We start from the raw sequence: 27258 nt of genomic DNA on the forward strand, positions 1-27258 counted from the left end.
AGAAAAAGGCGGATCTAAAAAACAAACAGGAGTCTGACTCAGAGGGAAAGGCCAAAGCAAATGTGGTAATCGAAGAGTTGTTCCTGGTGACATCATCGAGTGTTACCGAGGTCAGATATGTTGATCCATAAATCACAGTAAGGATGTCTAACATAGAGATGTGGGTCGACGAGGAGTCAGATGCCTTTGTGAAGGTGAAGGACAGCATGGAGCGCTTGGTACCTTCCAGGTGTGTGGCTATTGAAACTGACACGAGGGTGGATTCCATGAAAGGCCCTGAGGTCTCATGGTTAGATGGATGCTGGTGTTCAGAAGGGGACAATACAGGATTACACAGGCTCTTGGCGGGTGCCTCATTGAGGTACAAGGTTTGCTTTCAAAGTAAACATTCAGGCAGTACAACAGGTCTGGTATGTATTTGATATTTTGCATTTGAGCCTTTATAGCATGCTGCTGTGGAGAGACTCTGCTCTTGATTTGTCTCAGATGATAAGAGATTGGAAGGAATTGGCCTTCTTCAAAGGCAGAAGGGGAAGTATTGGTGTTTCTTCAAATCTTGGAGGCAAATTGCTAGAAGGTGATGGACAAAGAGTACTGAAGCTAGAAGAGTACCTGCTTGAGAACTCAGCAATAGTTCATGGTCCAGGTTATCTGGAAATATTCATTGGTTGCAGACCTTGCCAAAGGAAGGACGGGTTGAAACAGACCCTCAGAGCATGGTGCCTGGAAGACTCCAGGTTGTTCACTCATTATGAGGGGGTCAACTGGAAGATCATGACGGCTAGATTGCTCGAGTTCAGAGGCGGGAACATGACTAAAGGAGGTGGCACCAGGAGATGCTACCAAAATGGACCTGTGTACCAGGATGGTGTGCGGAAGCGGAACTGGACCTGGTGGAGCAGGAGCCACTAGATGAAAAGCCAAGAAAAGATTTCGACACCGAAAGGTTCCAGAGGACTACACACACACACACAAAAGATGAACCATACCATTCAAGAAAGGTTGCAATGCATGCTTTCCAATGCAAGTCTTTCTGATGGTTTTTGGGCTGAGGCAATGAAGACTACAGTGCATGTGATCAATAGATCACCTAGTAAGAGTTTGGATGGTGGTGTTCCTGAAGAGGCATGGAGTGACAAGAAGCCCTCTCACTCTCATTTGCATATATTTGGGTGTGAGGCATATGCACATGTGCCAAAAGAGCTTCGAAAGAAGCTAGATCCTAAGTCTAGGAAATGCATCTTTCTGGGTTATGGTGAAAGTGGAGAGATGGGCTATTGTCTCTTGGTTCCAGAAGAAAAGAAGATCATACGCAGCCATGATGTAGTCTTCAATGAGAAGAAGATGCATAAGGCACCCATGAGGGATGTGGAAATGAGGAGAATCACTTTCCAAGATGTGAATCCACCTGCATATGTTGATAGACAGCAAGCTGTCCATGCACCAAATGTGGAAGAAATGGTACCACCAAGTATTCCCACAGGTATATAATTAAGGGTAGATGATGGATCATCCTAGTCAGCGGTTTGAGTATTGTTGTGTATTGATGGGCATTGGATAGTATGCTCACTAGTTGTTCTCCCTTAAAGGCACATTGTCCTTTAAGTGGGAGGTTGTGGGGGTTAAAGGTCACTGTGCCTTTACCCCGGTTATGTACAATACTCAAACACATATATAAATGAATGAAAAAGAAGATTAGGGTGGTTCTGCACCCACGAAAACTTGTGTGGTTCTCCATTTCTCTCTCTCCTTCTTCCGTTCTTGCTTCCATTGAGAGCACTCTCAGATCCAAAAGCTGAGAAGTGCATCTTTATTGGTTATTCTCTGCAGCAGAAATGGTATAGATGCTATGACCCTTCTACTCATAAGTTTACAATGAGTAGAGATGTTGTTTTTTATGAGATGAGCAGCTGATATAAACTAGTAAATGTGATTGATGATGTAGATGCACAAAATGGTAATGCTACACAGAATTCACACTAGCAATCACAACATATTAGTGGACCTGTAGTGTCCTCTAGTAGTGGTTCACATACTTTGCCATGGATAGGCAGATTGAGATCAGGAGAATCTACTCAAAGCAATGCAGATCGTGGTGTGCAAGTATTACAAAAGGGAAAATAGAAAGTAGATCAGCCCATGATCCTTCATGTGAAAATGCTATTGAAGCAGAAATTTGAGATGAAGGATTTGGGAGAGCTGCATTACTTCTTGGGCATTGAGGTAATTAGATCCACAAGTGGGATATGGCTGTTGTAGAGGCAGTATGGATTGGACATGCTGTCCAAATATGGGATGACTGGCTGTAAGCCTATTTTAGTTCCTTTGGAGCAGAATGTGAAGCTGAGTGCAGATGCAGGTGAGCTTCTAGAAGACCCTACTATGTACAAATGCATAGTAGGAAGTTTGATTTATATAACTATTACCAGACCAGATTTGAGCTATGTTGTTGGGTTGGTAAGTCAGTTTATGCAGGCTCCAAGGAAATTGCATTTGGATGCGGCTAAATGCATACTGAGGTATGTGAAGTCCACATTGCAGTATGGACTATTTTATAAGACTGGGGTTCATATGTAGTTGCATGGATACACTTATGTTGATTGGGCTGGTAGTATTTCTGATAGATGATCCACCAGTGGATATGTGTTCTCTTTTGGCAGTGCTGCAGTCACTTGGAGTAGCAAGAAACAGATTATAGTTTCCTTGTTGAGCACAGAGGCTAAGTAGAGGGGTGTAGCAATGGCTGCATGTGAGGTAGCTTGGTTGCGTAAGCTACTTTATGATATGCATGGGCCAATTGTCATTTATTGTGACAACATGAGCAGTATACACTTGGCAAATAACCTAGTCTATCATGCTAGAACAAAGCACATTGAGGTGCATTATCACTATGTGCGGGAGAAGGTTCTAGTAGGTTTTATTGATCTGGTTTATGTCAGCACAGAGGATCAAGTAGTTGACATATTCACAAAGACATTGGGTGCAGAGAAGTTGCGCAAGTTCAGAGACCTGCTTGGTGTGCAGGAATTGAGTTTGAGCTTGAGGGGGAGTGTTGAGATATCGAACTCCACACTCGTGATATGCCAGGGTGACTGCTATGCATTTATGTCACCGACTTGTTAGCTGCAGATGCGGTTGGTACACCGCCCATGGATAATAGTTGGATGACAGCTATCTTTATGTACCCTAGTTAGTGGCTCAGTTAGTATGCCACCTAGGCTAGCTGAGTTTGGTTTGAGACCCACATAAAGGGTTCATCTATTCCTTTTGTACTTAGAGAGAGAGTTCTTTTGGCTTTCACAACTAAGAAGAGGAAAACTATTTTCAGCCTCCACCTTTGTGTGTATTCCCCCATTATGTATGTGAGAAAGCTGCAAGTGAGACTCCTTACTTCTCTCCCACTCTCTTTACACTAGCATCATAGCTAGGCACTGGCATCGTAGCCAGACAATACACAATATCCATTGTAAAGGTAAAGCTTGGCTTTTAAAGCCCATCAGGTAGGTCATCAAAGATAAAGCCCACCACTTTTTATCGTGAATGTCCTTCAGTAGTACAACGAGTGCTCACTTATCTTCATTTCCCCTCCTCATCTTTTTGTTTTTGATTGCAAAATATCTCTATATGGCCAGGCTTTCCACAATGGGAAGGTATCTGACTAGAGAGAGGGAGATATGCAACTAGAGAGGGAGTGCCATTAGAGAGAGAGAGAGAGAGAGAGAGAGAGAGAGAGAGATGGCACATGGCACTTTGAGAGAGAGAGAGAACACAACATAGAGAAGAGGAATGGAGGGAGAGAGTTGTCGAAATCTTAACACTAAGACTAGAAGACTAGGAGAACGGACCCACGAGCAAGAGTGACAAACAAGAGCATACCACGAGCAAGGGCGACAAACAAGAGGGACATACAAGAAGAATGTTGAACACAAATCGTACGAGAAGAATGTTGAACAAAATTTTGAATTGAATTCAAATTTCCCTCACTTTTTTAAAATTCAAATTTATTCGTGAGTGGGAGGATTAGGAGTAAAACCCTAATTTTTATTATATATACTCTTCTTTCCATTCATTCATTCTCATTCTCTCCTCATTTCATTGGGGTAACCAAGACCAAGTGGAAGAGCAAGGACAAGCGAAGCCTTACTTTTTTCACTTTTTCCAGGTACTTGCAATTCTTTTTCTTTACTCGCAATTCTACAATTCTTCTTGCAATTCTTTTTCTTTACTTGTAATTCTTTTTCAATTAGTTTCTTATTTGAGTTTTTGAGTTCTATTTCAATTAGTTTCTTATTGAAATTTGAGTTTTTAAAGAGATAGAGAGAAAGCAAGAGCTAGAGAGAGAGAGAGTAGGAGGGAGAGAGAGAGATTAAGAGAGAGACGAGGGGAGAGAGAGGTTAAGATAGAGGAGAGAGAGATAGAGGGAGATTAAGAGAGAGAAGAGGAGAGGCGAGGGAGAGCAGCGAGAAAGAGAGAATAAGAGAGAGAAAAGGGGAAGGAGAGAGACAGAGAGATTAAGAGAGAGAAGGGTGGAGGAAGAGAAAGAGAGAGAGATTAAGAGAGAGAAGAGGGGAGGGAGAGAAAGAGAAAGAGAGGAGAGAGGGAGGGGGAGAGAGAGAGATTCAGAGAGAGAAGAGGGGCTGAGGGAGAGAAAGAGGGAGAGAGAGAGAGAGAGAGAGAGAGAGAGAGAGAAAATGAAAACTCAAAGAGGAAAAGAGAGAGAATGAAAAACCTTGTAAAGCCTTCTAGGTTATTTTCCACATTTATTGCCATATGAAGCCTTATATTAAACCCAACAATTCATTATTTAACGAGCAGTTTATCATGGGCTGCATAAGTGGGTATCAGTGGGGATAGATACAAGTCAGTGGATGGACAGATATATGTAAGAAGGGTGATCCTCATAGGGATAGCTAATGGACTGGTCGTGCTTGGGACAAGCACAGCGTGGCGTGCTTTAATTCGAGAAGACACCTTGTTGATGGTAATTGGCTGACCAATGTCTTTGGCTCCTTAGATGAAAGAATAGTTGCATGGGCTCCACTTGGCGGTGCATGGTGGTGCAGTCTCTACATAGTCTCATCCTGATGCAGATACTCCTTCTCTTTGTTGTCGGCAGTAGCAATCATGAGCTTGAGTGCCGTGAGGTCGTAGGTGGTCATAGAGTCAATGATAACGTAGCTGCTGATAGGGTCATTTAGTAAAGTCATTTGATGGTTGTAGTGTTGGGGTAAAGGATAGTGTGCCCACCCACTTATACAGTGCCCATGTATACTCATATATATATGATAGAGGAATAAGCTGAAGTAGCTTTTGCTCCACCACTTTTGGTGTCTCCTATCCCTTTGTGTGTGCTCTCCTCTCCCACAACTGGTATTAGAGCAGGTCGTGGTGTTCGATCTGCGACGCTCTTCGCGAGGGCTTGTGGTGTGTGCGAATCGAGCATTGAAGGAGCTTTGGATTGATGTCTCTCGTGGAGAAGACGGGGTAGCCATAGCTATGCTGATCTGCTGATCTGAGCTCCAAGAGCTCGAGGAGAAGAGCCTAAGGAGAGAGTTCAATGGAGCCATCGAGGGAGCCCACGCTGTTGAGGCACCAATGAGCGTGTTGCAGGACACTGTTGTAGAGCCGTGAGTAGGAGTGGTTGGAGAAGACATCATTTGGGAGCTTCATTGCCTCGTTGATGGAAGCATTGCTTCGTAGATACTTGCTGGAGATAGTTGACATTGGTGTTTCATAACTCACGAGTGAATATTGTTGGAGCTGCCCATATGGCAGAGGAGCTGTGGTTGAAGCGTATGTGCTTGGAGCTTTGAGCGGTGCACTCTTGAGGCTGAGCCTTCATTGGAGAGCGTTGTTTGGAGAGGGCTGTAGGGAAGCTCTTTGTAGATGCAGCTGCTGCAAATGGCTCGTGAGCCACTGCGAGCTCTTTTATGGAGTAGATAGGAGTCTCTTTCTCTTCATACCCTTATCCTTCCCGTGAGCAAAGGAAGAGCAGCCCAGTGATAGCAACAACATCCACTTTGGAGAAAAAGAGAGAGTTCTTTGTTTTTAGTCTGGAAATCTGATAGTATTTCAGATAGTAAAAGTGAGCAGAATGCCATTTTCGACAGCAAGTATTTGCAAATCCATAAGGATTTAGGAGTCGTAGAACGTTTTCTTTGTTGACAGCTCGGTCATCCGAGTTTACAGTACAGAGTTATTTACTTTCCAAAATAGGGACAGTTCGTGATCAGTGTGCAGACAGCCATTTTGCAGACTGTATATCTTTTCACTTGTGCAGAATCTGCCGTTTCATTCAACTAAAGAGTTGTAGATCTTTCAAAACACTACAACTTTGCTGTTGGACGCAAGTTGATCCAATTTTTGGATCAAAAGATATTGCTATTTAAAGACAGTGACAGCACAAGTACAATGCCATTTTTCTTTTTTGCAGATGTCACAAGGGTGCATGATATTGTTGCTTACTTGGATGCACAAATGATATAGTGGTATATGCCATTTGGATGCCATTTTGGTTGTCAATTGACACATTTTGGATGCATCATTCCTCACATGCTGTGAGAGGTCTCAAGGTTGAGCAGAAAATACAGCCTTGGTAACATTTGTGAGGTGTCTTGATGCTGAGTTCAGTGACATTGATAGTCACTTTGCACTGATTTGGTTGGGCATTGTACTTGCCATTTTGCTGGTGTTGCAGTTGACATACGGGGTGATCTGTTGGATGTATTTTGACCATTTTTGGGGCTGTTTTTTGCTGGAGCAGATGAGTGCTGTAAAGGGCAGCAAACATTCAAGGAAGCTGCCGTTGCTGTTTTTATGACAAAATAGTCATTTTTTAAGGACTGAATATCTCTTTCCTGGTGCAGAACACTTTGTGCCGAACTGGAAAGTTGTAGTTCACAGAACATACTACAACTTTGCTTTTGGAAGCAAGTTGATCTGGTATAAGCTGCAGGAGTTACAGCCTCTGCAAAACCACAAAAAGTTGCAGTCTACTGTCTATTTGTGAACAATGTGCCAGAAGCTGTTTTTCAGGTGAGAATATCTGAGAATCCACAAGGATTTTGCTCTTGAGGTCAACTGACAAGTTGTAGATCTTTCTACCAACTACAACTTTGCTGTTTATAGCTTTGGTATCCGGTCTTTCAGTGAAAATATATCACTGTTCAAAAACATGGACAGCGTGTTATTTTGCCCAAAGTGGCTGTGAGGTATTGTTGTAGGGATTTCTCTTGCACAACAGTGAATTGGGAACTCACAGTAAATTACAAAAAGTGATTGGGATCTCACTTCAGTCCAAGGGCATTATTGGCATTTTGGCAAATCACTTTGGCACATTTGGCAAGTGGTGAATGCTTGATTTTGTTGCCAAAGGATTGCACACTTGAGGTGATGCATTGGTGATGCAGTAAATGCCATTTCGATGCATTATGGATTTGCATTGGTGGATGCTGCACTGATGTTTATGGATAGTTGAGCTGGGCTCCTATTGCCATTGGTTGAGCAGATATTGCTCATTTGGTTCAGTGCATTTCTTACTTGGATTGCCAAGCATTGGCAGGTTACTGGGCTGCATATATTCTTGTTTATGCCTCTTTATGGCTGAGTGCTTTTGAGCATTGGATGAGCCAATTTATTTGGAGACCTAATTGGTCTGGACAACACTATATTTTTTGGTCATTTGGGTTGCCTATTGCAGTATACTGCTCTTTGGTTGTGACCTATTGTGCCACAGATATGGCATCTACAGCTGGTAGTGCCCTCTTTGATATTGAGAGGTTGGATGGATCAAACTTTCAGTATTAGAAAGAGTAGATTTATGATGTGTTAGTGCAGAAGAGGTAGCATAAGCCCATTCAATGCAAAGGTGTCAAGCCTAATAGCATTAAACAGAGTGATTGGGATGACATGGATGAGCAAGCATGCTCTATCATTCAATCATCACTCTCGAAGTCAGTCTACTTGCAGGTACAGGATGGTGTACAGGGTGTAGACTACCATGCATATGAGTTTTATACTCGTATATGCCAGATGTATGACCATGATAGTGTTATGTTACAGCATGATGGGCTGAAATGTCCTGATGGGCTGAAATACAGCCTTGATATGCACTCTAGAGGTAGATCAATTGGTAGAAACAGGTCATGTTCAAGGGAGAATTCCAAGAGCAAGTCTAGCTCTCGGACTTGTGTTAGATGTTTCTATTGTGGAAAGTATGACCACATGAAAAAGTATTGCTGGAAATGGCTGAGAAAATACAAGAAGAAGAGCAAGGTTAAGAATGACAGGAAGAAGGAGAAGAAGCATGTTGAGCTTCAAGGCATGGATGCCAGGGTTTCCACTGATAGTAGCAGTGATGAAGGCACTCTTTTGTCTATGTCTGACACCTCCTTGGCCACTGATGTACCCATTCTTGGTGATTGGATGTTAGATCCATGTGCTTCATGTCATATGACCCCTCATAGGTCATGGTTTAGTGCATATCAGGAATGCATTGTGGAGAGTGGTTTGATGGGCATTGATCATTCTATGGATGTCTATGGTTATGGGGATATCCACCTTGTTATGCCTAGTGGCTCTATTATTGTTCTACTGAGGGTTAGACATATACCAGGACTTGCTACAAGCAAGATCAGTACCGGACAGTTGGTTGAGGCAGGTTATCATGTGTCTTTGGGTGATCATGCATGGAAGATTGCTAGAGGCAATCTGGTTATGGCTAGGGGATCATGGGTTGGATTCTCTTATGCATTGCATGTATCAAGTGTCCAGGATAAGATGCTTATGATTAGTAAGCAGCCATCAGTTAGTTTATGGTATGCCAGACTTGGACATATGTCTACTGTAGGTTTGGAAGCCCTTACAACATTGAGATACATTCCTGTTATGGATGTCTCTCAAATTTTATGTCATGATTGTGATGATGATCAGCAGTCAGGATCCTCTTTTGTAAGGAAGACAGTCGGTGAGAGGTATCTTCAGCCATTGCAGTTGGTTCATGGTGCAGTTTGTGGGCCTATGCCTACCATTTCACTGGGTGGCGCCTCTTACTTTGTGACATTTATTGATGCTGCTACAAAGTACATATGGGTATATCCGATTCGGTAGAAGCATGATGTATATGATACATTTCAGCGCTTCTTGGGTAATGCTGAAAATCAGTCAGGAAAGAAGCTATTAAGCTTGATGACTGATGGCGATGCAGAGTTTACCTCTTCTAGATTTCAGCATCTATGTGATACACTTGGTATCAGGAGGGTGTTGACCACTCCTCATCTTTCTGCTCACGATGCCTTAGCAAAAGGCATAAATCGGATTCTATTGGACAAGATTGGTAGCATGCTATGGTATGTAGGTCTTACCGAATGCTATTGGGCTGAGGCATGTAAGACAGCTGCATACTTGCTTAACAGGTCGCCCAAAAAATCTCTAAATGGTAGAGTGCCATTTGACTTCTTGACATGCAGGGCACCATGTTATGAGCATTTACGTGTGTTTTGTTGCGAGGCTTATGCTCACGGTTCCCGATTGAGGAGGTGTATCTTCCTTGGATATAGTGAGTCCAGTAAGGACTACAGGTTATGGGATTCTTCAACTAGAGAATTGATACGCAACCATAATGTCTATTTCAGAGAGGATGCTATGTTTAGATAGTCCAGGACTATGGATAGCAGGAGAGTGGTATTCTAGGAGGGTGTAAGTGCACTGATACCTCCGAATTCTTTACAGGGGCGGCCTATATCCCTTGGAGTGGGAGGTTTTTCCCATGGTGAGAAGGTTATAAAGTTGGGACAGCCACGATTACTTCCTGATTTTGGTCAGAGACGGCAGTCAGATGTCTCAAGTATTCCACAGGTTTATACTCCTATGGAGATTGTTGATGCATCTTCTATGGACAGTTATAGTTTACTCCCAGGATGCGGAGTGCCTCTTGCAGATGAGGATGAGGCTATGCATGGTGAGGAGGATACCTTCGCTAATGATGCCCGGTATGATCCATTGGCTGGTTATGCCAGGACAGATGTGGTTTCTGCAGTTATTGACTCGGGTCATATTGCGCATGGGCAGGAATCATTGATATGTTTACTTTGTAAGTGCCTCCATGGCCAGAAGCAATCCCCTCGAGCTTGGCTTCATAGGTTTGATACCGTTATGAGAGCTCAGGATGTGATGCGCAGTGAGACAGGTTATGGTCTCAGTATTCAGGAGGTCGCTATCCTTCTGAGGTTACTTGCCATATGGTTCCTTATGGATAGGGATGCTTTGCAGTGGGAGCTGCATGGTCTTGATGATGTTTCTCAGATACTTGGTTGTTTTAGTATAGAGAGGGGGAAGTTACTGAGTACTCCATTGCCTGTATTGGCTCCATACTTGAAACACAGTAGGTTTGACGATCACAGATCAGTTGAGCAGCAAGTTATGGTTGATATGGCAGCCATAGTACTTCATGCATACATGACTATGTTGAGACTTGGTTCTCACATGTTTGCCATTGGGGCTACACTTCCAGTTCTCGCTTCCGTTGCAGTGGGAGTTGGTAGCATGATTATGGTAGATTTTGGTAGTTGGGAAGCGGTTGTGGACATCAGGTCCTTATGCTTCCAGGAGCAGCATGTAGGTGATGCAGGTTGGGTAGACCAGCAAAGGTCTATTGTAGGGCATGTGCTTATGGTCACAGGTGGTACAGAGGCATTTTCTTTACACAGTGATAGTTCAGGTGCTATGGACTTAGCACAGGAGCATGTGGTGGTGAGAGTTCACTCTCCCAGTGAGATCTGGCATGAGATCTTGGTTGACAGGCATCTACAGCTTGTCATTTTCTATCCTGCAAACCTGATGTCTGCTAGCAGCTTATCCTCTATGCACTTTACACATTGTGAAGTGCTGATGGGCATAGGATGATGGTCTGGTCATCTTGTTTTTCAGCCTATGGCTAATTGTATTATATGTGTACTATACTCCCTTAAAGGCACACTGCCTTTAAGTGGGAGGTTGTTGGGGTAAAGGACAGTGTGCCCACCCACTTGTACAATGCCCATGTATACTCATATATATACGATAGAGGAATAAGCTGGAGTAGCTTTTGCTCCACCACTTTTGGTGTCTCCTATCCCTTTGTGTGTGCTCTCCTCTCCCACATGTAGTAGGCCAACAAACTGAGTATATTTGAGGCAAAACTTTGGTGAATAATCTACATTTCTTTTGTGTCAGTTTCGACATCTTTGGTTGTGAGTTATATTTCCAATTGTTAAAAGCTTCAATCATTGTTTATGTCAGGAGTGGATCTTATGTAAGAGAACTGTGCATTCATTTGATAACCAACATTTGGTATCAAAGCGGGTGAAAGAGCTGCTCTTGAGTTTATTTGAGATTTTGAGTGTGTCCTGTATGTCGAGACAATTCGCCAATAGAGTCACTACTATTGAGTTGGTTGTATTTCCACAAGGAGTTAGGAGACCAAGGAGCAAGAGCATTTGATGACAAAGGAGATCTACCTTGGATAGTTTGGCTGAAGCTTGTTTTCAAAATGGAATGGGTATAGTCACACAAATCTATGGAGTCAGTGAAGAAGACCAAGGTTGAGGCGTCGACTGTCCATTTCAATGAAAGGAACTTTGCAAGCTGGCAACTATCCATCAAGCCTGGTTCATGTAGAAGGGTCTTTGGGACGTGGTGTCTAGAACGAAGAAAGAACCAACGTCAGGAGAAGCTGAGAAATGGGCTTGGAGGAAGCAAAATGATAAAGCCATGGGAATGATGGGACATGCTTTGGGAGAATAATACTTTCATCACTTGGAAATGACGAAGTCTGCTGCAGCCAATTGGGTAATACTTGAGGCACTATTTGGGGTGAAGATGCGACATTCCAAAGCCAATTTGAAGCAACAATTGTATGACATATGCATGGATGATAATGAGGATCTTGCCACCTTTTTGAATTTCATGCAATTAGTATTGAAGCAGCTCTAGGATATTGGATTGAAGATCGAAAATGATGATCAAGAATTCTCTTAAAAATACTTCCTTCTAGATATTTCAAAATAGCACGCATTCTAAGGCTAGATGATGACGCTAATTATATCGACTATGTTGGCTTGCTTATGGTTGAGGAAAAACATGAGGAGAACACATACACTGGAGGTACTGCATGGGGACGAGCATTTTCTGAGCGAAATCTTCCGAGCGTCCGAGCGAAGGAAAAAAAAAGCTTCCAACTATGCAAAAATATGACAAAAATGGATCAGAAGAAAACATAGTTTCACTTAGAAATATGAAAAGTATTATAGGAACGCCTATTTTATACACGAATATTTATGTGAATCTTTGGGAATGGTGAGAACATGATGGGATGGCTTTTGAAGAAACCCACATGTAGAGTAGACTTCTCTATGAAAATTCCCTTATGATCCTTCTTACAACTTTTTACTTAATAGGGGGTGACATTGAAAAACCTCTCTCACCCTATCTTCATGAAACGGTTTCTCCAAAGAAAACTCATTGAAGCAAGCCATCAAGGTAGTTTTGCCAGCGAAACCCCTTTGAACAAGGTCTTTCAAGGTAGTTTCGCTGGCGAAACTACCTTGGACAACACTTTTAAAAGTGACATAACTTTCACATCCAATGTCCAAATATAGTCATTCAGCCACTCAAATTGATCAGAAAACCCCATTTGAGCACATCTATGGGGTTATATTTTGGAAAACCTTGCATATATAGTATTAAATATTACATGTATTTTATGAGAGTGATATATAAGCCCAAGTTAATACTTATTTATAGTAATTTAAACTTCTATAGAAACATATCCATAAATATATTGTTATTAATACTATAAAAACTCTTGAAAGATATTGCCATATGATATAAATGTGTTTAATAAGTAATTATTTATGTATAATATTATTATGTTGAGAGTGATTATGAGGGAAGTTTCTTAAATGAATTATTTTTCAATACTTTTTTAAGGTAATAACAAGGGTACAAAGGGATGTCTATGAATAAGAAAATTTATGTTATGTAAAAATGAATGGGTGACTAGTTTGTATATTTTTATGATAAAGGGATCTAGTTCTAATGAAAATAAAAGTGTAAAAACCATGTTTCCTAAAGAAATACTATTTTTAAAATCTCTTGAAAAACACGCTCGTATAAACCTGCTCATAGGTTTTTGCTCGTAAAATTGACGCATCCGTGACTGGATATACAGTAAAAGATAAAAGAATTTCAACAAACGACAATGCAAAGTATATCCGATGGACACAATACTTTTCACATGCCTCAAAATAGGTGGTATTGACTTGCATGCAAAGTGGCGTGCCCATACCATAAGTATTTGTTTGGATAACACTCCTACGAGCGCATTTTTTGATGATGGTGTATAACACTAAGGGGGAAACGGTGTATAATGCGTGATCGACCATGCTAGGATTGTGAATTTAGATGGATGTGCATCCAAAAAGGTCTCCTACCACTGACTTTCAGAATACAAGCTGATAATTGCTGGTGAGAAAATAAGAATGTACTCATGTTTGCACTCTGCTCAATGCTAATTGCTCATCGAATCTTCAATGAGGTTGACTGTGGATTTTTGTATGTTGGGCATACACATGAGGATATCAATCAGGTTTTTAGCACAGTCTCAAGAGAGCTTAAATGCAAGGATGTGAGACAATAGATGACTTGGTAAGAAGATGTAGGAGGCAAGTTGGTGGTCGTAAGGAAAGTACGGTATGTGAGAGGCTCGAATGAATGTATGATTGGAAGAGCTTCATTCTACCTTTCATACAAATGGGTGGTGATGCATTGACAGGTCATACCAATCCACACTACTTTCGTTTTTTTTAAAAGGATGAGAAGCCAATAATGCAATGGCAACAATATTCTCATGATACAAAATGGGAACCTGAAGAACCTTACAATCTCTTAACTTCAATTCCCAATAAGGAAAGGTATCCAACATGGGCTCCTATACAAGAATTAAATGAGAGGTCTAACTGTGAAATAGAAGGACTAATCGTCTATCAGAAATACTACCAGCCCAATCAGCATCAATGTATCCATGCAACTGTATCTGAACCCCAGCCTCATAAAATAGTCCATACTGCAATGTGGACTTCACATACCTGAGTATGCATCTAGCCACATCCAAATGCGGTTTCCTTGGAGCCTGCATAAACTGACTTACCAACCCAATAGCATAGCTCAAATCTGGCCTGGTAATAGTCACATAAATCAAACTTCCTACTATGCGTCTGTACATAGTAGGGTCTTCCAGAAGCTCACCTTTCTGCATCTGCGCTCAGCTTCACATTCTGCTCCAAAGGAACTGAAATAGGCTTACAGCCTGTCATCCCATATTTGGATAGCTTTCTCTGTTTTTCTCACATAGAGTGAGAAATCTACCTTGGAAATCTAAAAGCCAATAGTGACAAGATACTATCCTATCTTATCAGACCATGCTCTAGGTGCTTGCTTCAAGCCATACAAGGCTTTCTTCAACCTGCAAACAAACTCAGGATGAGTAGCATGAACATAACCTGCTGGCTGCTCCATAAAGACCTCTTCTTGCAAATCACCATGCAAGAAGGCATTCTTTACATCCATCTGATGTAACGACCATCCTTTTGATGCAGCCATAGCAATGGCTGCTCTTACGGTTGTCATCCTTGCAACCGGGGTGAAAGTTTCTTCATAATCAATGCCATATGTCTGTGCATACCCCTTGATAACTAATCTTGCCTCGTATCTATTGACAGAACCATCTGCATTGTGTTTGATCTTATAAACCCACTTACAGCCAATTGTATTCTTGTCTTTAGGCAAAGGCACCAATTCCCATGTAGCATTTGCATCCAAGGCATCCATTTCTTCATCCATGGCTTTCTCCCATTTTTCCTTTCCCATGGCTTGCTCAAAAGAAGTGGGTTCTGGTTCCTGTATCACTTTGACCATATAGGCATAGTGAATGGTTGTAAATCCATCATATTTCAGCCTATCCATAGGATACCTAACCCTGGTAGACCTGTGCAAAATAGGCTCACTTCCACGTGCTCTCAAAACATCCCTGGTCTTCCTTACTCCAGGTGTAACAACAGAGGGAATACCCAACTCATCATCAATGCTCTGTTCAGAGCCACTGGATTCACCATCCACACGAGTGACCTGCATTCACATCAAACATGGGCTGATCTACCTTCTCTTTTCCTTTTCGTGATACCTGCATACCACTCTCTGCATTGCTTTGAGGAGATTCTCCTGATCTCAATCTGCCTATCCATGGCGAAGTATGTGAACCACTACTAGACGCCACTGCAGGTCCACTGATAATTTGTGATTGCTGCTGTGAATTCTGTGCAGCATTACCATTTTGTGCATCTACATCAATCATCACATTTACTGGTTTATACCAGCTGCTCATCTCATCAAAAACAACATCTCTACTCACTGTAAACTTATGAGTAGAAGGGTTATAGCATCTATACTCTTTCTGCTGCAGAGAATAACCAATAAAGATGCACTTCTCAGCTTTTGGATCCACTTGGACCTCAACTCATCTGGCACATGGACATAGGCAATGCAACCAAAAATTTTCAAATGAGAAATATCTGGTTTCCTACCAGTATACATCTCCTCTGGCATCATGCCATGTATTGTTGCAGTGGGAGTCCTGTTCATTATATAAACTGCTGTAGCAACTGCTTCAGCCCAATAATAATCTGGTAGATCTTTTTCATTTAGCATAGCCCGAGATACCTCTCCAATATGCCTGTTTTTGCTTTCTACAATTCCATTTTGCTGTGGGGTATGACTGTATGAATATTGCTGCTTTATACCATGCTCCTGCAAGAACCTTGCAAACTCATTTGAGAGGTACTCTCCCCCTCCATCTGACCTTAGGCATTTTATTTGCAGGCCTGTTTCTTTTTCAACCATAGCTTTGAAAGCTTTGAAGTGCCCAAACACTTCACTTTTCTTTTTCATAAAATACACCCAAAGTTTTCTGCTGAAGTCATCAATAAATGTGACAAAATAGTGACAACCACCAATAGATGCAGCTTTAGTAGTCCACACATCAGAGTGGATTAATTCCAATGGATTTTTACTCTCTTGAACATGCCTAGGAAAAGGTTTCCTTGCCTGTTTCCCAAATTGACAGGATTCACAAACCTTGTGCATTTATGCAACCTTGAATTTAGGCAATATTTTGGGCTTGCATTGATTTAAGTCACTGTATATTAACATGACCAATGCGTTTGTGCCAAATATCAATATCTGCAACTACACCGGTCCCATGTGCAAACATTGCTGCAATCAATTCAGGCATGTCTGCATCCAACGTAAACATCCTGCCCTTCTTCTTTCCTTTTGCTATCAAGCGACCATTATTTTTCATATCCTCAACAAAGCATCCATGAGGATTAAATCTGACCTACAAGCCCTGCTCAACCATCTGACTAATAGAAACCAGGTTCTTGGTGATGTTCGGGACATGAAATACATCAGGCAAGTATTTCTTTTTCCCATCCTGCATAGACAAAGGAATTTTGCCAATTTGCACAATAGGATGTGTAGTATCATCACCAGTCTCCACAAATCCTGGTTTTTCCATTTTCCTTGCATCCTGCATCCATTCAGCATGACCTGTCATGTGGTTTGATGCACCTGAGTCAACATACCACACATCATTGCTTTCTTCTGCACTTGTCACAGAATTTGTCATATGCTACACCATAAACAAATGCTCATTTCTGTCATCACCCTGTCTACTAGAGGATGCATAATTGCCCTGCTGCAATTTTCCATTCATAATGTCATTCTGCTTTTTGTAGCAGTCTTTAGCCATATGCCCCATTTTACCACAGTAGTAGCATTCAACATTGTTGTTTGCATTTTGGCCTCTCTGCCATCCACCACGACCTCTTTGGCTCCCCCTACCTCTAGAGTAACACGTCCTCCTGCATAGGACTGGTTTTCTTGCATTTGCTGCATATTCTGATTTCTACCACGGCCTGCAGATCGGCCTCCTCTACCTCTGCCTCTACCTCTGCTAGCATTTGAGTAGAGACAGTTTCTTTTGAAGTTCCTACTGAAGAAGATGCACCACCATTTCTCTGCTCTTCAGAAATTAGAAGAGCAAACAACTCTTCAAAATCAGGAAATTTTTCACGGACGGCAATGGATGTTCGGAACTGTGCATAATCCTTTCCTAGACCATTCAAGGTCACAGAAACTCGATCATCATCTTCCACTAGCGACCCAATGGAAGCAAGTGCATTTGCAATTTTCTTCACCTTCATGTGGTAGTCATTTATGCTCAAATTTTCTCTCTGCACATTGTGCAACTCCTGTTTGAGCTGCATTTTCCTGGCTTGCGTATTTGTGCTGTACATTTTTGCCAAAGTATCCCATGCCTCCTTTGGCGTACTTGCATCCTGAATATGCACAATCATGGAGTCCGAAATACTGATAGACAGCCAGTACATAACTTTCCTGGCTCTCTCGTGCCATCCTTTGAATGCCTACATTTCCTGTTGATTGGGAGCATTAGGAAGAACAGGTTCTTCTTCATTTCCTGTAATGAACTCCCAGTAGCCTTTTCCCATCAAGAAATTCGTTATTCTAAACTTCCATGCCTGGAAGTTGTTCTTGTCAAGCTTTTCAGTGACAATCTGTGAAAGAGAATCAGATGCCATTACAGAACACTGCAAAATATTCTGTCCCTGCAAAAAACACAGCTTTTGCCTCACACGGGCAGATCTGCAAAACTAACGAAAGTGGTATTTCACCACACAGTCACTTCCTAGTGATGATTTTGCATTTACAGGCAACAAGCATGAATCTGCAACTCCCAATGTCTCTGCGCACAGGCATACGATGCAATTTCTGTGGCAACTTTTCACCGACGTGTAGAATAGTGGTCGCACAGCAAAAATAGGGCCTTTTTCTGAAAGCGTGCAGAGAACTTCCGCCTCCAAAATGGGCCTCGAAATGACCTCTAATCAGAAAAATAAAGTGGTCGCAGCATATAATGCCCTCTCGCCACACCGCGAAGGGCGTCTCAATCTGAGACAGTGCACTCTTGCACTTCCGGCTGTGCTACCTGCAAAGATTTGCTCCCAAACTCGAAAAAGGAAAGCAACACTGGTCCTCTTAACAGGACACTACGAACTTGGTTTGCTTTCTTGAGCTCCTTACCACTCTGATACCATGTGAAGATAGTGGGAGAGAGGGAAGGAGTCTCACTTGAGGCTTTCTCACAAGCACAATGGGGGAATACACACAAAGGTGGAGGGTGAAAACAGTTTTCCTCTTCTTAGTTGTGAAAGCCAAAAGAACTCTAGTATAAAGAAAAATAGAACCCTATATGTGGGTATCAAACCAAACTCAACTAACTAAGGTGGCATACTAATTGAGCCACGAACTAGTGTAGATAAGGATAGCTATCATCTAGCTATTATTCGTGGGCGGTGTACCAACCGCATCTCCAGCTAACAAGTCGGTGACATAAATACACAACGGTCACCCTGGCATATCGCAAGTGGAGCTCGATATCTCAACACTAGGTATCCTATGGATAGGCTGAAATATGATGGATTTACAACCATTCACTATGCCTATATAGTCAAAGTGATACAGGAACCAGAACCCACTTCTTTTGAGCAAGCCATGGGAAATGAGAAATGGGAGAAAGCCATGGATGTATGCATTTCTACAACCTTGAATGTAGGCAATCCTGCAACAATGTTTTGGGCTTGCATTGATTTTAAGTCGCTGTATATTAACATGACCAATGCATTTATGCCAGATATCAATATCTGCAACTACATCGGTCCCATGTGCGAACATTGCTGCACTCAATTCAGGCATGTTTGCATCCAATGTAAACATCTTTCCCTTCTTCTTCCCTTTTGCTATCAAGTGACCGTTATTTTTTATATCCTCAACAAAGCATCCATGAGGATTAAATTTGACCTACAAACCCTACTCAACCATTTGACCAACAAAAACCAGGTTCTTGCTGATGTTCGGGACATGAAATACATCAGACAGGTATTTCTTTTTCCCATCCTGCATAGACAAAGGAATTTTACCAATCTGCACAATAGGATGTGCAGTATCATCACCAGTCTCCACAAATCCTAGTTTTTCCATTTTCCTTGCATCCTGCATCCATTCTGCATGACCTGTCATGTGGTTTGATGCACCTGAGTTAACATATCACACATCATTGCGTTCTTTTGCACTTGTCACAGAATTGGTCATCATTTCTGTCATCACCCTATCTACTAGAAGATGCATAATTGCCTTGCTACAATTTTCCATTCATAATGTCATTCTGCTTTTTGTAGCAGTCTTTAGCCATATGTCCCATTTTTCCACAGTAGTAGCATTCAACATTGCTGTTTGTATTTTGGCCTCTCTGCCATCCACCACAGCCTCTTTGGCTCCCCTTGCCTCTAGAGTTACCATGTCCTCCTCCATAGGACTAGTTTTCTTGAGTTTGCTGCATATTTTGATTTCTACCACGGCCTCCAGATTGGCCTCCTCTACCTCTGCCTCTACCTCTTCTAGCATAGACAGTTTCTTTTGAAGTTCCTCCTGAAGAAGATGCACCCCCATTTCTCTACTCTTCAGAAATTAGAAGAGCAAACAACTCTTCAAAATCAGGAAATTTTTCACGGACGGCAATGGATGTCCAGAACTGTGCATAATCCTTTCATAGACCATTCAAGGTCACAGAAACTAGATCATCATCTTCCACTGGTGACTCAATGGAAGCAAGTGCATCTGCAATTTTCTTCACCTTCATGTGGTAGTCATTTATGCTCAAATTTTCTCTCTGCACATTGTGCAACTCCTGTTTGAGCTGCATTTTCTTGGCTTGCGTATTTGTGCTGTACATTTTTGCTAAAGTATCCCATGCCTCCTTTGGCGTACTTGCATCCTGAATATGCACAATCATAGAATCTGAAATACTGATAGACAGCCAGTATATAACTTTTCTGGCTCTCTCATGCCATCCTTTAAATGCCTGCATTTCCTGTTGATTGGGAACATTAGGAAGAACTGGTTCTTCTTTATTTCCTGTAATGAACTCCCAATAGCTTTTTCCCATAAGGAAATTCATCATTCTAAACTTTCATGCTTGGAAGTTGTTCTTGTCAAGCTTTTCGGTGACAATCTATGAAAGAGAATCAGACGCCATTACAGAACATTGCAAAATATTCTATCACTACGAAAAACACAACTTTTGCCTCACACGGGCAAATTTGCAAAACTGACGAAAGTGGTATTTGACCACACAGTCACTTCCTAGTGACGATTTTGCATCAACAGGCAACAAGCATGATTCTGCAACTTCCAATATCTCTGCACACAGGCATATGATGCAATTTCTTTGGCAACTTTTCACCGACCAACCGAGCAGTGGTCGCACAGCAAAAACAAGACCTTTTTTTGAGTGCCTGCGAAGAACTTCCGCCTTCAAAATGAGCCTCGAAATGGCCTCGAATCAGAAAAATAAAGTCATATACTGCGCTCTCCCCACATCGCGAAGGGTGTCTCAATCTGAGATAGTGCACTCTTGCACTTGTAGCTGTGCTACCTGCAGAGATTTGCTCCCAAACTCGAAATAGGAAAGCAACACTGGTCCTCTTACCAGGACACCGTGAACTTGGTTTTATTTCTTGAGCTCCTTACCACAAACAAGGCTCTGATACCATGTGAAGATAGTGGGAGAGAGGGAAGGAGTCTCACTTGTGGCTTTCTCACATGCACAATGGGGGAATACACACAAAGGTGGAGGTTGAAAATAGTTTTCCTCTTCTTAGTTGTGAAAGCCAAAAGAACTCTAGTACAAAGAAATAGAAGAACCCTATATGTGGGTCTCAAACCAAACTCAACTAACTAAGGTGGCATACTAACTGAGCCACAAACTACAGTAGATAAGGATAGCTATCATTTAGCTATTATTCGTGGGCAATGTACCAACCGCATCTACAGCTAACAAGTCAGTGAGATAAATGCACAATGGTCACCCTGGCATATCGCGAGTGGAGCTCGATATCTCAACACTTTTTAGGTTATTTGATATTCTAGTATACCTTATCTTTATCATTGAATACCACGTGCCTCTTTCTCATGTTTAAAAACTGCATATTGCTCCATCTCATATTCTTGCCTACCTCATAGTAGGGATCACATAAGGATGCTATGTTATCAACCATACCATCATCAGTGACTTTTAGAATACTGATATGTGCAAATGACCACTACTCCACTTGTTCAAATCCCAATACTTCACCTTCTGCTACATTCTTATTTGCAAATGACCTCATTTGTAAAATGTCCCCTACAGTAAAATCCAAGGTGGTGCACTTTGTATTCTTGATAATGTCTATTGTATAAGTATCATCTTTGTCCCATGCTATCAATAATTTGCTGGATGTATTGTAGGGCATAACATCTCCAAGTGTTTCCATATCTCCACATTTATACTTTATCTCAACATGTGTGCTAAGAATCTTTGATATAGTAACTGCCACCTTACCTTTTCTTAGTCTTCAAACGTGGCAAAATGAATTGGGATCACTATCATGGATTGTAGCAAATGCAACTACTTCTCTTTTGCTACATAAAATCACATCCATCCCTAGAACAAAATCTATAGCAATCTCCTTTGTGGTGAGAGTCCTTTGAAAGCAAGTTGCAGCAACAACAATTACATAAATATTAGTCTCTTTTTAATAATCTACTCATTAATTATGATTTTTAATCAGTACTTTATTTGTTAGGGGGAGGGGGGAGTGTTGTATGATGGCAAAAGAGGGGTGGGGGATGTCATCAATTAGATAAAATATTTAAGGATAAAGGGGTGAAGGAGGGCTTCAATTAAATAAAAGGGGGGAGTCTAGTAGTATATGATGGCAAGATATTTATTAGGGATAAAGGAGGGAGGGGAGAGGGCTTCAATTAGATAGTGGTAAAAAATTTTTGGGATAAAGGAGGGAGAGGAGAGGTCCCAATTAAAGAACCATCAATAAACCGGCTCCTAGCTATGTTTCTTGAACTAGTACTTATCGGACGGATGTGCCACTTTGCACGGGCCTTAATCCCACCTACCTTGATGTGCATGCAAAGTATTGTTCCCATCGGATATGATTTGTGTTGAGATATCGAGCTCCACTCGTGATATGCTAGGGTGACCGTTGTGCATTTATGTCACCGACTTGTTAGCTGCAGATGCGGTTGGTACATCGCCCATGAATAATAGCTGGAGGACAGCTATCTTTATGTACTCTAATTAGTGGCTCAGTTAGTGTGCCACCTAGGTTAGTTGAGTTTGGTTTGAGACCCACATATAGGATTCATCTATTCCTTTTTGTAAGAGAGTTTTTGGCTTTCACAACTAAGAAGAGGAAAACTGTTTTCAGCCTTCACCTTTGTGTGTATTCCCCCATTGTGTATGTGAGAAAGCTACAAGTGACACTCCTTACCTCTCTCCCTCTCTCTTCACCTGGTATCAGACATGGATGATTTTTTGAAGTTAGTTTCGTTAAGAAGCTAAACTTTTATATTGGCGTCGAAAGTTTATATGCTTTAAAAGAAATAAATGTTTAAAACATTCGCCAGGATTTGAAACTTTTATGCAAGAAAATTTAAAGTTTCGCCAAGATTTACATTTTTTCCTTCAAAATTTAAAAGAAAATATATAAAAGTAGTACATTCTACCAATATTATGAAACTTAAAAAATGAGCTTGAAAACTTTCGCCAAGATTTTATATTAATATTTAAGCATAGCTTCGATAAAAACATCCCTGGTATCAGAGCTCGGTTCATGGTAAGGAGCTCAAGGAAGCAAACCAAGTTTGCAATGTCTTGGTAAAAGGATCAGTGTTGCTTTCCTTTTTCGAGTTTGGGAGCAAATCTCTACAGGTAGCACAACCGGAAAGTGTAAGAGTGCACTGTCTCAGATTGAGATGCCCTTTGTGGTGTGGCGAGAGGGTAGTATATGCTACAGACAAGAGCAAAGCCCTTGGTGACATTATTTTTCTGGCTTGAGGCCGTTTTGGGGCTCATTTTAGTGGCGGAAGTTTTTCCACAGGCACTCAAAAAAGTGGCCTGTTTTGGCTGTGCAACCATTGTTCTGCAGGTCGGTGAAAAGTTACCTCTGAAATTGCATCATATGCCTATGCGCAGAGATATTGGGAGTGATAGTATCATTCTTATTCCTTGTTGATGCAAAATCATCACTAGGAAGTGACTGTGTGGTCAAATACCACTTTCGTCAATTTTGCATATTTGCCTTGTGAGGTAAAAGTTGTGTTTTTTGCAGTGACAAAATATTTTGCAGTGTTCTATAATGGAGTCTGACTCTCTTTCATAGATTGTCACTGAAAAGCTTGACAAGAACAACTTCCAAGCATGGAAGTTTAGAATGACGAATTTCCTTATGGGAAAAGGCTATTGGGAGTTCATTACAGGAAATGAAGAAGAACTAGTTCTTCCTAATGTTCCCAATCAACAGGAAATGCAGGCATTTAAAGGCTAGCATGAGAGAGCCATAAAAGTTATGTACTGGCTGTCTATCAATATTTCAAAAACCCCTCCTCCCCCCCCCCTATTTGTCATCATCCCCTTGGGGGTTAACCTTACAAAATTTTAGTGTACCATGTGCATTGTAAAGAAGTGATATTTATCAAAAATTTTACTTAGTTCATTAAAACATTGGGTTTTTCATTCAACTTTAGGAAAAAATTACGTAAAGGGGAGGGCTGTTTGTTTTGGGAAAAAAAACTTATTTAAGGTGTTTCTGAAATTCCCCTTGAACTCCCGTGAGGTCGCTCCCTCAACCTTTTCTCATCGCCTGCCCTTGTTGGGTCCACAAGTATAAAATTCAAAGCTTGTTTTTAAAAAAAGGAGCCAATTAATCAAATGTCCACAAGAAATATTGAAGTGCAATCTTAATTAACATCAAAGTACATTTGCTGTAGCGATCGAATGCTTTCAAACACAACTTCTGGTTGCTATCCAACTTCTATGTTTTTGGGAAGCTTGCAAAGATATCCATGAATGCCTTCTTTTACTCGTTTGAGTTTGATGAACTGCTTGGGCTAACTCCATTTGCAAAGCTTTATTCCTTGCATAGGAGGACCCGACTATACCACAATAGAACCACTCGAACATCTCATGAAGAGAATTACTTCCATTAATCCCCCCTCCATGTCGCATACTCTTGAAATACGCACCTCGAGCTCTATAATGAGACTTTTCCATCCCTTGGGCACTCCAAGCATTCAAGGAACCATATTGGCAAAGAAACCATGGACCATGAGCATAAAGAATGTGTTGCATACATAGAAAAAACACATTAGGTAAACAAGAATAAATTGATATTGCAATTAAAATTTTGAAAATAGCAAAGACTAAACACACCATGTAGTGAGTAATGTGTGATTCATCCCATCCATCTACCATGGCTTCGATGAACTCTTTCACGATGACTTTATATAGTTGTACATCATCATCGTCTATGGAAGGCTTCCTCAAGATCTTTATTAGAGTATCCAATTCTTTCCAAACATGTATTCTCAAGGTTCTGACATGAGGATCAGTTTCCAAATTATTCGTGCAATCACATAACTTTTCCAATAATTCCAATGCAAATTTCATCGATGTTTTCCATGATTGGACAAAAACTTTCGTGCCTTAGAGCCTCCCATGGACACTTTATTTGGAAGAATTCCTGATTTTCCTGACAATTGTGCATTTTACATTCCCCCCATGTAGACCCAGTCGAAAAGCTTTGACCCTTGCTATACGTGATGCCACTCTCTCCTTCGGTTTCATGTTCCATGCATATACAATGTGCAAGCAAAGCAATTTATCAATGAGCTGCATCTCCACATGTAACACACAGAAATGCACTCTTTGTAATGGAATGTTTAAAATTGGATCCCAATTTTTATCGTTCTAATCTCTGTTGGGTGCAGCATCCTGATTGCAACTCATTACTCCATTGCTCCAATATATCCATTTGTTAGCCTCATCATCTGTGATGTCATTCATTACATCTTTAGCATTTCCAAAAAATTTTCCTCTTTTTACTTGCTCTTTCCCTCTATGTATTCCGATGTTACTACCTCGAGTTTGGTGTGAGTGCATACAATAAAGACACAAATATGTTGCATTTGCACTCAATATCGTTCAAAAATACACTTAAATGTCTTGAGATCTCCTGCCATGTGCCATTCAACTTTAAATGATCCGAACCCTTCAACTTGAAGCAACTCTCCTTTTGTTTGTGCATCTATGACACTTGGAATTGGAGATCTATCAAGTGCCCATTTCAAGAATGAGTGTGTCTCTTTAGGAAGTTCAAATGTGGTAAGCCACCAAATGTGCTTTTTTTGATTGCACACTAAAATCCTCCCTATTTCCTTATCTTTGGCATGTCCGAGGTCTTTATTCATCAAACTAATACTAACCCTCTCCAACTTGTGGCCTTTTATAACCTCACACTCATCCAATTTGATAACGAGCACTAACTTTCCTTCACAATCTAAAAGATTAAAGATTTACATGATTAGAAAAGATTTCATTAAAAATTTGAGCTCTCTAAACAATATAATTTTAACATACCCCATGCTTTCATGTTGGAAAACTCCACCATTGCAGCTTGGACCCTATGTACATCCAAAAAAACATTATTATGCTCTGTGTACTCAAAGGTTCTTGGTCCTTGCTTTGCCCCTTCGGTAGTTGGTCCTCCTTTCTTTTTGCTATGTTGGACATTTGTCTTGTTTGTGACTTCCACCATCATGCTTTTTGAGATGTGTATAAATCCACCCAACAAATCTTGAACAGCAAAATTCATTTCTTTCCTTGCATTTCTAACATATACTAGTCTCAGCAATAGAGGTTCTTAATGTGAAGAGAGTGGGAGAGAAGGAAAGGATCTCACTTGCAGCTTTCTCACATACACAATGGGGGAATATACACAAAGGTGGAGGTTGAAAACGGTTTTCCTCTTCTTAGTTGTGATAGCCAAAAGAACTCTAAGTACAAAAGAATAGGTGAACCCTATATGTGGGTCTCAAACCAAACTCAGCTAACTAAGGTGGCATGCTAACTGAGCCACTAACTAGAGTACATAAAGATAGCTATCATCCAGCTATTATTCATGAGTGTGTACCAACCGCATCTGTAGAACAAATCGGTGACATAAATGCACAATGGTCACCCTGGCATATCACAAGTGGAGCTCGATATCTCTACACTCCCCCTCGAGCTCAATCCCAATTGCAGCACACCAAGTAGGTCTCTGAACTTGCGTAGCTTCTTTGCACCCAATGCCTTCATGAATATGTTAGCTACCTGATCCTTTGTGCTGACATAAACTAGATCAATAAAACCTACTAGAACCTTCTCCCTCACATAGTGATAATGCACCTCAATGTGCTTTGTTCTAGCATGATAGACTAGGTTCTTTGCCAAGTGTATTCTACTCATATTGTCACAATAAATGACAACTTGCCCATCTGTAGACTGATGCATATCATAAAGTAGCTTATGCAACCAAGCTACCTCACATGCAGCCATTGCTGCACCCCTATACTCAGCCTCTGTGCTCGACAAGGCAACTGTAGGCTATTTCTTGCTCCTCCAAGTGACTGCCGCACTCCCAAAAGAGAACATATATCCACTTGTAGATCATCTATCAGAAATACTACCAGCCCAATCAGCATGAGTGTATCCATGCAACTCTATCTGAAACCCAGTCTCATAAAATAGTCCATATTGCAATGTGGACTTCACATACCTCAGTATGCATCTAGCCACATCCAAATGCAGTTTCCTTAGAGCCTGCATAAATTGACTTACCAACCCAACAGCATAGGTGAAATCTAGCCTAGTAATAGTCATATAAATCAAACTTCCTACTATGCGTCTGTACATAGTAGGGTCTTCCAAAAGCTCACTTGCATCTACACTCAACTTCACATTTTGCTCCAAAAGAACTAACATAGGCTTATAGCCTATCATCCCATATTTGGATAGCATGTCCAATCCATATTGCCTCTGCAAGAGCCATATCCCACTTGTGGATCTAATCACCTCAATGCCCAAGAAGTAACGCAGCTCTCCCAAATCCTTCATCTCAAACTTCTGGTTTAATAGCATTTTCACATGAAGGATATCTTCATCACTATCACCTGTGATGATCAAATCATCAACATAAATGACAAGCAACATAA

This window comes from Dipteris shenzhenensis, chromosome 15 (assembly GCF_047967505.1).
Source record: "Dipteris shenzhenensis isolate YYH24624 ecotype China chromosome 15, Dip_SZ_1.0, whole genome shotgun sequence".
NCBI lineage: Eukaryota > Viridiplantae > Streptophyta > Polypodiopsida > Gleicheniales > Dipteridaceae > Dipteris > Dipteris shenzhenensis.